At 37.9% G+C, this 12,426-nt stretch overlaps 1 protein-coding gene across 4 annotated transcripts in view; it reads right to left on the reverse strand.

The window, feature by feature from the left end:
- SEMA3A (semaphorin 3A) overlaps positions 1-12,426 on the reverse strand; it is a 339,853-nt gene that overhangs the window by 240,289 nt on the left and 87,138 nt on the right. Inside the window, exon 2 of one of the 4 annotated variants that reach the window (XM_074827922.1) lies at positions 1,598-1,668. The exons of the other annotated variants lie outside the window; for them this stretch is intronic. The gene's annotated coding sequence lies outside the window, so the exon portion shown is untranslated. The remainder of the gene's footprint in view (positions 1-1,597; positions 1,669-12,426) is intronic. 4 annotated transcript variants of the gene reach the window in all.

Below are 12,426 nucleotides of genomic sequence, written 5' to 3' on the forward strand. Positions count from 1 at the left end.
AGTGCATAATGCCTTCTAAAAATATGAATAGCAGGATCAACTTTTATTACTGCAAAATTTGTTCTGCCAATTGTAGTCTGGTCAGTAAAGTGAAGGAGAGGATACACCTGATGAAACAACTCTTAATATGTCTTTGCCTGACGTACACAAGCATCAACTACAAAAGTGTTCCTTGTGTGTTAACCTGCCTTGACCTCATCCACCTGAATAAGGGCCTCTTGCAGTGTGGTCTATAATTTTTCAATACTTTTTAATCATAGCCACGTCAATGTCTTTCACACTTCAGCAAGCTCCTTCAAATGATGCCAAGCTCAGTTAGATTCAGCAGCACTGGACCATGGCTTAAACACTTAGGGCTAAATTATCATAACTCTTTCTTGGCCGTGCAAGGGAGGGAGAATTGTCCCCTCCTTTTTCCCCCACTGTGAATGTAACTCCAGAGGGAAAGTCAGGAATATGAGAAGACCCTGGTGCACTTTGCTCCATATGCACCAGCTGATACATAGGGTGAGAAACAAAATTCTCTAAGAAAAGAGGTGAAGTGCTTTAGTCTTTTCACCAAAGCATGCACTGGAAGGATGCGACTCAAAACAAGTATTCATACCATTTACCATTAGGTTTCACTTGTACAACGAGCTCACTGTAATTAGGTAAAAGAGGCTGCTCCAGAAAATAATTCAGAACATCTAAATAAAACTAGTACTCAAAGCCAACCTCTGTGAGAAAAACCTATATGAATAGTGATCGTAATTACTCCAGGGTTCACAGAAGTGAAATTACCCCATAGTCAGTCACAATTCCTATTAAAAAAGGAACATTAAAAAATACAGGGGCATTCAGTAATGAATCTCCAGATAAATACAAGTTTTGTGAGGGTATTAAAAGGCCTTATGGTTTTCCTTTCCCATATGAAGTTTTCACCTTCAAGATCTATGCTTCTCAAATCAATCATAGATGCAGTGTCTGAGCTCTTACACCTGAAATAATTTCAGACATGCAAATATCCAGCCAAGAGTTTAACTTGCAAGAGTGAACTCTTGTAAATGTTGCTTCCTCCAGAACAAAAAGGCTACCAGGTGTGAAAACAGCATTTACCGTTCAGAGCTGTAGTGTACCTACAGTCCTATCACACATTCACACTCTGGATGCATCTGACCCTGAGGCAGAAATACCATAGTTGCACTTCCCAGCTCCCCTGGAGGGAAGGACCTTGGCATGTCTATCCACCGAAATCTCCCAAACAGAAGCGAAACATACGAATGGCATCCTAATGAGCCAGGTCCCACCTCAGTAAGCAGGCATGACGTTGTCAGGACACATATCAAGGACCAGAACTGTAGAGCACATCCTGGGCTGCACCTATGCCTTATTATAAGCATGGTCTCCATCAAAACAGCTGTGTCTATCTGAACTTCTAGCTGTGGTTTTAACAGAAAATTAATCAAAACTAGCATTCTAATCCTTTACATAAATTTCAAAGTATTAGGATCTTTAAGGAACATAGTAACACTATACAGAATTCTTCATTACTGGGACACAAACAGGAATGAACAGTTAGCTTTAACTTATTTAAATACAGAAAAGAAAAAGAGCTTACCTCACACAGCCACAAGTGTTTAATGGTCAAAACAAAATTATCCAGTTTGATTGATGTTTCTTTTGATACTCCTAGAGGAAAATAATTTTATATTTGAAAAATACAGCTAATTTACAGAAGAACCCATAAAAGTTTACCTACCTATTTTGAAAAGTAAATAGGAACATAATCAGTTACCATAGAATTGCTTTAAAGCATCCAAAACCTTGACTATATAACAGGGAACATTCTAAATTCAATACAATTTGGGAAAGTCCATGGCAGAGGGCTTGTGATGAAACGCAGTCGTATTGCTCATATAAAATATCAGCCTTTTTGCTGTAATGAGGCGAAGTCATCTTGGTTTGCAACTGCCGTTTGTTAGGATTGTCTCATTAATAGAAAAAAAACCCCAAAACCAACAAACCAACACTCCACTCCAAGTTTCTAAATGCATCAATTTTTATTGGAATTAAGTTACATCTCCTTATAAAGGCAAGCCTAGACATAAGACATTGAACCAAGTAAGTTTTACTTCTTGAAACATTATAGCATGGTTTTACTTTGGCCCACTCAGTTAATCTTGCTTCGGAAAAGGGGAGGGAGGGAACATTTATTTGGAGAAGGGACATGGAGTTTTGCAGTGCTGTATGAATAGCACACAGCACAGGTGTGGAGCATTGCATAAATAACCCTATGGCAAAAAAACAGCAAGCAAGAGCACAGGGAACCTGATCTTACATTAGCCAGAATGCTGTAACACAGATGTCGGATTGCCTGTGCTTAGGAGTGAGACAGAACTACTACACTTTTTGGACTTATAAGTCTACTCACACACATATGTGGGCATCCACAAAGGCTAACTCCAGCCAAGGAAAGTTGATTAGAAAACCAAGTTCATTTTGAGTAGCTCAGAGCACCTAACTAAACTTCAGCTGTAAAGGAGCCTCACTCTCTTCACCTAAAAATCTCAGATAATTCATCTTCCTACACTAACCTCAGACTACATGAAACCCCCTTTCTCCATTCAGTCTGTTCTATTTGTTTTGGGTTTTGTTTGGTTGGGTTTTTTTTCTCTGAAAAGGTGAAAGAAAACAAACTAAATGAAAAATATTTAAGACTTTCTACAACTCATTAAGAAGAAATTTGCTCATGTAAGTGGGCCTTCCAGGCACTGGCACATAACTTCTGCTGGCATTATGACAAACTTACCACTGCCTGATGCCTGTCACATGAGCATGAACACCCTGGGCTGCAGTTTCCTGCTCTGGGACCTAGAGCATGCCCTGGATCAAGAGAGGCTAAAGAGTGACTGGGCTGTGAATGATCAGAGAAAAATAGTTTTCAATACTTTCTGTATGGAATTTATCCATGAAAGATCAAGTCCAAATGGAACTAAACCCAGTTTGGTCTACAGTTGGTTCATTTCACTGAACATTTAAAATTAAAGATTTCTGTTTGGAACACATGGACTGTGTTGTTTAATTCTGTTATATATCTGACAGCAGATGCTATAGGACCCTACAGATTTGGAGGATACATCTTGTGTTTTAATATGTGCTTGCACAATGCCTAACATTTCTTGGCAAATAAGTTAGTAACATTCTCACGTAGAATTATGCAAGGTCTTGCTTGTTACATGCAAGTATAGTATATAAAAAAAAATTATATTTGGATCATGATTTACAGTTTCACTGAAGTGCTCTGGCTTTCTAAATGTGATTGACACAGAAGGAACTACGCTAAACATTTTTTTAAAATAAGGAGGAAGTAAATGAGATTACAGGATACTTTTCTTGTATAAATGTATTACAAGAAGTTTGCTGAAAGACAGTCTAGTCTCTAGTTCTAAAGAGCTGGCAGATAAAACCCCTCATCCAGTGGAAGAAACCAGTGTTATGTACTCGCCCACATCAGCTGTCAAACAGAAGCCAACGTGCACAATTAACATAATTAGGAAAAAAAGTTTTAATATCTCAAAAATACAAGAGTTGATCTTCTGTAACCTACACTGTCAATGTTTTAAAATGAAATAAATTACCTTATCTGCTAAAGGGAACAAAGTTAATAAGCCTTCTTTTCTTTTTTTTTTTTTCTTTTTTTTTAAGCTATATAATAGCTGCTGACTTGCTCTCCAGGGGTACTTTTAAATTTTTTTCCCTAGTGTTCTTCTTTTCAGTCTAAAGACAAATTTCAGGCCTTACTCTGCCTTGTGTTAAAACCTGAACAAAGCCCAGTGAAGGAAGTAGAAGACATTTCAATGAACTATGGTAACACGACCGAAACTTGATGCAAACCCATCAAATCTAACAGACCTAGATCTATAGAGGCTAACATTTCAAAAGTAAACCTAGAAAGTGGAAGGCTACAGAGGGTGGAAGCAAGGACAGGCAGCCTCACAGGAATACAGAGAAATTGTCCGAGCAGCCAGGGATCAGGTTAGGAAAGCCAAAGCCTTGATAGAACTGAATCTGGCCAGGGATGTCAAGAGCAACAAGAAAAGCTTCTATAGGTATGTTGGTGATAAAGGAAGACTAGGGAAAATGTGGACCCTCTCCAGAAGGAAATGTGAGATCTGGTTATCCAGTATATGGAGAAGGCTGAGGTACTAAACACCTTTTTTGCTTCAGTCTTCACCAACAAGTGCTCCAGCCACACTGCCCGAGCAGCAGAAGGCAACGTCAGGGACTGGGAGAGTGAAGAACTGCCCAGTGTAGGAGAAGATCAGGTTTGAGACCATCTATGGAACCTGAAGATGTACAAGTCCATGGGACCTGATAAGATGTATCCGTGGGTCCTGAGAGAACTGGCAGATGAAGTGGCTAAGCTACTATCCATCATGGCAGTCTGGTGAAGTCCCAGCTGACTGGAAAAGGGGAAACATAATACCCATTTTTAAAAAGGGAAAAAGGAAGACCAGTGGAACTACAAGCCAGTCAGTCTCACCTCTGTGCCTGGCAAGATCATGGAGCAGATCCTCCTGGAAACTATGCTAGGGCACATGGAAAATAAGGAGGTGATTGGTCACAGCCAACATGGCTTCACTAAGGGCAAATCATGCCTGAAAAAATACTCTTCTACAACAAGGTAACAGCACTGGTGGATAAGGGAAGAGCAACTGGTTTCATCTACCTGGACCTGTGCAAAGCATTTGACATACTTGTCTCTAAATTGGAGATACATGGATCTGATGGATAGACAACTCGGTCAGTAAAGAATTGGCTGGATGTTTGCACTCAAAGAGTTGTGGTCAATGGTTCGATGTCCAAATGGAGACCAGTGACAAGTGTTGTTCCTCAGGGGTGGGTTTTGGGACTGGCGCTATTTAACATCTTTGTCAGTGACATGGACAGTGGGATCGAGTGCACCCTCAGCAAGTTTGTCAGTGGCACCAAATTGTGTGGTGTGGTCAACATGCTGGAGGGAAGGGATGTGCTATCCAGAGGGACCTGGACAGGCTGGAGAGGTTAGCCTTTGCGAACCCCATGAAGTTCAACAAGGCCAAGTGCAAGGTCCTGCACATGGGTCAGGGAAATCCCAAGCACAAATACAGTCTGAGTGATAAGTGGATTGAGAGCAGCCCTGAAGAGAAGGACTTGTGGCTATTGGTGGGTGAAAAACTGAATATGAGCAAGCAATGTGCGCTTGCAGCCCAGAAAGCCAACAGTATCCTGGACTGCTTCATGAAAGTTGTGGCTAGCATGTCAAGGAAGGTGATTCTTCCCCTCCACTCTGCTTTTGTGAGACCCCACCTGCAGTACTGCATCCAGCTCTGGGGTCCCCAGCGCAAGAAAGACATGAACCTGTTGGAGCAAGTCCAGAGGAGACCATGAAGATGATCAGGGGGCTGGAGCACCTCCCTTATGAGGGCAGGCTGAGAGAGTTGGGGTTGTTCAACCTGGAGAAGAGAAAGCTCTGGGGACACCTTATTGCAGTCTTTCAGTACCTAAAGGCGGCTACAGGAGAGATAGGGAGGAACTCTTTATCGGCAGTGTAGTGATAGGACAAGGGGTAATGAAAGAGGGTAGACTTAGATTAGATGTAAGGAAGAAATTCTTTCCTGTGAGGGTGGTGAGGCACTGGCACAGGTTGCCCAGAGAAGTCGCAGCTGCCCCCTCCCTGGAAGTGTTCAAGGCCAGGTTGGACGGGGCTTTGAACAACCTGCTCTAGTGAAATGTGTCCTTGTCCATGGCAGGGGGGTTGGAACTAGATGATCTTTAAAGTCCCTTCCAACCCAAACCGTTCTATGATTCTATGATTCTAAACTGAGACAGATCTCATAAAAGCTACCTCTACAGATTCTTGCATTTTATCTTTTCTTAATCTGATCCTCATCAATTATTTGAGAAGACAACTGAGAGTGTCCTAGGAGTATTAAACAGTTTAGCATTCCAATTTTCCTAGAGCTTTATTAATCACTGCACTAGCTCTGTGAATATCCTGCTAATCCAGTCCTCTGGACAATACTTTTTTCCTAAAAAAAGAAAAAAATAACTGGTTTCAAAACACTTTAAATCCAAAGTTTCTCTCTTTTCTGTGATATATATGCCCATAACTAAACTATTGACTTTAACGTAGAACAGCTGAACAAAGCATATTCTTAATTATAGTAGAATTAGTGTGATATTAAAATATTATTATTCTGATGCTTCTGTTAAAGTTCTATCAACACTTTCCAGAGATATGGCAACAGCTGTATTTTGAAAGTTTTATCATCTGGTCAGAAAAGCATTCTCCATACTAAAGTTTCCAATTAAAATTGTGTATTAAAGAGATTATGCTTTTTTAATTCAGATGTAGAAAAGATCCAGATCTGTAAGCCACAAAATCATAAAATAAATTAAATGATTCATCATTAAGGGTTTTTTCCTGCTTTTTAAGCTGACTTTCTAGCATCACAGAAAATACACTAAAAAAAAAAAAGAAAATATCAGGCTTTTTTAAGATTCTCAAGAGGGGCATCAAAAGTTTAAGCACCCAACATTATTAATCCCTTCTGAAATTCTTATTGCAGGTGCATGCATTTCTTTCTTGTACATGTGAAGCCCAATCCAAACCTCTCAGTCATAAATAGAACGAGTACCACTGATTTTAAACATCTTTACTAGTCCACCTCTCCAGGCAAGGATGGACTGACAATATTCTTGTACCTCTTTTAGACATTTTCCGCAAACAAGTATTTTATGGCTTAAACACAATGATGTGAAGACCAACCCACCCACCCACATGCATGTAGAAAGGAAGACTAATCTTTACTAAACAATTTGTAGGATCCTCACTCCTTTTTCTTGTACGCTCCCACTACTTCAGGGTGAGTCACAGGAGCCAAACTACCTCCTGCTATGTTTTACAGCTGAGGTTTCTCAGTCCTTTATAGGCACCATTTCACTGCTTTCCAGCTGGCTCTGATAATCAAATATGGGCAACTGAGTCCAGTCCTACCTCCCTGCTCCCCGAACAACTGCTCTAGAATTGAAAGGAATAGACCACCCTGTTAAATGTCCTACGATTAAAACCAAAAAAAATGTAATAGGAAAATTTGCTCATTTTTTTGTTTCTTACAAGACAAAAGGAAGAGGGAGAACAGAGAGGGAGCTTTTGTAGATATGATTAACTTCTACTCACTTGAAAGTCCAATTTGGAAATAAAATGTTGAACTATGAGATTTGCAAACATACACCAATTTTAAGTTAAGCAGATATTTCATGTACACTTTACTATGTTAGCTTTGTCTGTGGAATTCTCCACATATGAAATGTTAGTTTGGGTAGCTATTTTGATTAATGGGCTTATGCAGACTTGGAATAAATTCAGATGAAATAACTCTTCATGCTTCCATGTTTAAACTTTTTTTTTTTTTTTTCACTCTATGATTATATGATATATATACAATATATGCTAGAAAGGTCTTAGTGATAGGTAAGAGATAATTCCATGAGCTCACTGTCTGAACTACTGAGCTTGAGTTGACACAGGACCCCCTGGAAGGAAGGATGGTATTTCCTTGAGACCAAATGCGGATGTCCATATCCATGCCACCAGCTGGGAGAGGCTCCCTGGGCCAACAGAGGAAGCATGAAAAAGAAGACTGAGTTTGAGTCTAAGGACAGAGACTCCTAAGAAAAGCAGAAAACAAACATGGGGCAGCAATAGGAAAGGGGGTTTGTCCAGGTAACAGGAATCCCAGTGCTGACTGGGAACAAGATATAGATCTGAAAATTATAGCGGGCAAGAGGAAGATTTCAAATAATTTTAATTTCCTTAACCTAAGATCTCTGAGCTTTCTCTGAGTCACCGTTTTGGTTTTGGTTTGGTTTTGGTTTTTGTTTTTTTTTTTTTAAATCAAATGCAATTTTGAAGATCTGTCTTTTTTCTCACTCTAAAAAAATGTTTAGACAGGCTCATCTCAAAACTATGCCTGACTTGAATCCTATCATAGCATCTCATCAAGTACACACAGCTAGCAATGCGAGGGCATACATTTTTATAAAGATATTCCTCATTGACATTCTACATCAATATTTGCATAAGAAAGTTGTCCTAAGAGGTGATGTTTGGCTTTGACCCAGCGCTAGAACTGTTTGTCACAAAGCCTTGAGATAAGCAAGCAGATTGAAGTTATGTAAAACATATTTTTGTGTTCTGCACAAAGATAAACTTTATCCCAGACATAATAATTGTATGATGAGTGATAGCATTTGAGAGAAAATATTCTTTTAATGGAGAAATGGCATGTTATTGTAAATATCATTTTTACTCCCCAAGACATCTCCAGGGGTCTATTTCTGAAAATGTGACTTTTCAAAATTAGACGCACAGATAGGCAAAGTCTCCGCTTGTGTTTGGACAAAGTATATTCAAGTCTTGTTATTTGGGTTTCGTGGTCTCCAGTTGTCATAAACATTCTCAGAAGCTATATTATGGATACTATTGTGCGTGCATAAAATTTTGGAATCTCGCCAACAGGGAAAGTGATGTAGAAACGTTTTCCTGTCTTTGAAACTATCAATGAAAATGAACACAGGCATTTTCAGAACTGGCCTTATTAATGAAAGCCTTTCCTGGCTGGTATGCATAAGGGCAACCATATTATTCCCAATGAAAAACAGCTTTGGAAAGTGAAGGAAAAAACCTCATGGGTGGTCTTCTAAGAAAATAAAACCAGAGTTTTATACTGTTGCTGCATCAAAAAAAAAAAAAAAAAAAAAAAAAAAAAGAAAAGAAAAGGTATCTAATGGTTATTTTTGGGTCCCAGAGGCACAGGAGCAAGATGCCGTATTTGAGTCCAACAGGATCTATATTCTGTCCTTCTCAGACTGGTTATTTGAAATGCCATATGTTTCCCAAATCTGATTCAAAGTGAATTAAATTATAAAGAGTTTCACTCCTTGAACTGGTTGAAGCAAGATTGCTATGGAGGTGAGGCACAACTGAAAGCTGTTTGTATCAGCTGAGAGTCTAAATGGACCGTAATAGGCTTTGGAATAGACTTTTACCCTAGAGCAGAGGTCTCCAAGATATTTGATGTTCTGGCATTAGCAGAACTCCAGTCTTACACTTGAGCAATTGCGTACTTTGTGGAATCTGGCATTCTGTGTCCGATTCATATTTTTAAATTCTTTGCTTCTGCTTCCTGTCAACCATACACTACTGTCTTTGGCTACATCTTTATTACATAGATATATACCCATTTCTGCTCTTTTTAAGATGGGGTGATTAAATTTTCTGGTATTTGGGACAAAAATAGAGTCACGAAAAATCGAGTTGTCTTTCTGGTATAAATTTCATTCTATTTTAGTACACTGACAAAAACTAGAATTTGGAGGAGAAGAAAAAGTAGAAACCTTCTAGTCCATATTACAGATTTTAGCAGAATGGAGAGTAGTTTCTAAACTGTTGTCTTTGATTGGCTTTGATCAGGTCTTTTAACATTTATTTTGTGCTGTCATATAGACAAATCATTTATTGTGATAAATATTCTGTTTTGAATTCTTTTGGTTTATGCCTTCTTAATAAAATTCCATTAAGTGGAGCAACTACATTTCTTCCATATGCAAAACTGCTTATGACATTTCTGATCACTCTGTGATAAAGGTTCCAGGATGAATGAAAGAAATGCATAAGCAGATGTAACTGTAGATTAACATAACGTAATGCTATGAGGTATCTGACTTATAGCAGAGGCAGTGAATGAATCCATCTCCCATGCCTCCTACTCTTGTTAAGCTTCCTCTAGGCCCATCTAAATGCACTATTGCGTAAACGTCATCACATAACTGTGGCATGACTGTAGAATTACTAATTGACTACCCTGTTCTCACTGATGTAAGACCTTCCCTTTCTTTATTAAGTCAGATTTCCTGCCAATAGATGTCACAGGACATGCGATTTCCTTCTGAAAAGGTCATTAAATGTGATAAATACATAAGGACAATTTGCTTCCTCTCTGAGGCAGGGATCCAGAAATTTTGCACAGAGCCTCTTGCATAATACTCCCCACCAGCCAGTTTAGCAGGTCCAGCCAGCACTAGTAGCATAAATTGATTTGGCGAGATATACCTTTGAAAGTGATTCATTACAACTGTAAACAAAGGACAACACTGATGAAAAGATCAACTGTTTTAAGTTCTTCACTGAGTGTGTTTTCTTTAATTCAGTGAAATATTCTGCTACCATGCTGTTATTCCCTGCACTGCAGAGATACTAACTGGTGATCAATAAAAGATGTTTCAACTCACACGCATGATCTTCATCTCAAATTAAGGCAATAATAAGACTCTAGGCCATTGAAAAACATAGTCTTCAATAACTTAGTAATGTACACTTGAAGATAGTGGAAGTTTTGTCATTGAGTTCAGTGCAAATGTTTCAAGCCCTTCTGTTCTAACTCAAGTGATACTGTATTTATAACCAAAACCACTGGACAAAAAAATGCAAAGTTTTACCTAAAATCTTACTGCTTTGAGCACAGTCTACATTTGTATTAAAGAAAATTAATCTGCTGGTGATAATTCAACAACTTACATTAGCTTAATTAGATGGTCTCCATCAAATTCCAGCACTGATACTGTCCATATTGTCTTTGCTACGGCTGGTACTTTTATTGGAAATTTTATCAAATAGATATAAAACTGCAACTCTTTTTAGCCCTTAGAAATGTCCTGGTCAATCCTAAGGAGCATTACAAAAAAAAAATAAAATAATAATCATAAAAAAAATCTAGCTATATTTACATACACTAATCCTTTGGATAGAAATAAAAAGGAATTAATTAATTCAGAATTATAATTTAAGAAGAAGCCTGTGCATTCCTTAGAAATAAAACAGGTTAAACCATTTATCTGCATTAATAACAACTCTGAGCTTCTATACAGAGAGACTGATAAGGATTTCTATAATGACTGCTAAGAAACCAGGTCTTGTAGATGTATAATAACTGAGAAAGCTTAGTGGAAAAGAAAATATGAAAACAAAAAATGCTATGCTTCACTGTAGAGCAAAATATCCTCTTACAGGGAGGATATTTTTTAAAAAAGGAGCATTTTATTCTGTGATTGTGTTCTGTCATAAATCATACAGACAGATGTGTGCCTTAGTCACGCATCAAGGTTGATTATCATTTCTTTAGGTTCATACAGCACAGGCTAAGGATTAGACTTTTTTATTGTAACTTTTTTTTTTTCATTTTATAGTAGGGAAAATGTAATATTGCATGCATTTTTCTTTGTTACAGCACATCTGTACAATAAAAACAATATTTACATCATACAATTTTCTGCTCTTATAAAAGAAAATCTAGTCATAGCTAGGTCTGCTTGTTCTCTTTCTAAGAAGACATTTTGGGGGAAGTCCTCATACAGGTTAAGATAATGACAAAAAATTTCCATTGCATGTTCTGCTGTCCACATGCCTATCTACTTTTTATATCTTAAAAATTGATCAAGAAAATCTTAGAATATATGTATAGATGAAAGTATCTGGAGGATAAATGTTTACCAATTTAATAATTAAGCCCTGTTGAATTCCTGCAGCCATGAGTCAAGGACTTTTAAATGTCAGGGTGTGTGTAATGTATTTTAATTTTATTGTATCAGGCCAGCCTGAACTAGAAGTGGGATTCTTCCTCAGTATAGTTCCTTACCAAAGAAAACTCTGGGGGAGGAGAATATATACATCAGGGATAGTGATCTGACCTCAGCTATTATAGCTAGTCATAGCTGGCATCAAGAAGAGATTAACATGAGGTTACTCAATGTTTCTATTAGATAGAGTTCAGATTTGACATTAGTCATGGGTATAAAGTAAATTTTGACTCTGCTTTGGAATTCAAGCTCTCTAAGTTATCTGCCAGGTCCAATGAACTTACAAAAACAAGATTGTTATATTGCACAAAGAAATGAACACATGGCTGAAACAACAAAATCTAAGATTTGGCTGACGAACTCATAGTGAAAAGATCAATGTTCACTGGTGTTTGAAACTTACCAAATTAGATTTATTCCTTTTAAAATAAAAAGCAAAGTAAATATCTAATTCATCATTGAAATAGCAGTCACTTCATATAATTTCTGAAGGTGAAATGTTTGATGAATGGCTCTCTTAGAAAATCTCAGGACAAATGTGGATTACTACCACCATCACAAAGCTGTCTTCTCTTTTTGGTTCCTCTCTCCATAGGAAAAGCCAAAAGGATGAGATGTGAATTTACCTTTGAAAATGTTAGACTGCTTCAAGTTTGGTAAGGAACAGCATTTCCTATACCAGTCCAAGAATGTTAAAAGTTAATAAAATGTGAGTCAGTGAGTGTTTTTGTCCTATCATAATATGATTCATAACGTGGTGGATCCTGG

This window comes from Strix aluco, chromosome 5 (genome assembly GCF_031877795.1).
Source record: "Strix aluco isolate bStrAlu1 chromosome 5, bStrAlu1.hap1, whole genome shotgun sequence".
In the NCBI taxonomy this organism is placed as follows: Eukaryota; Metazoa; Chordata; class Aves; order Strigiformes; family Strigidae; genus Strix; species Strix aluco.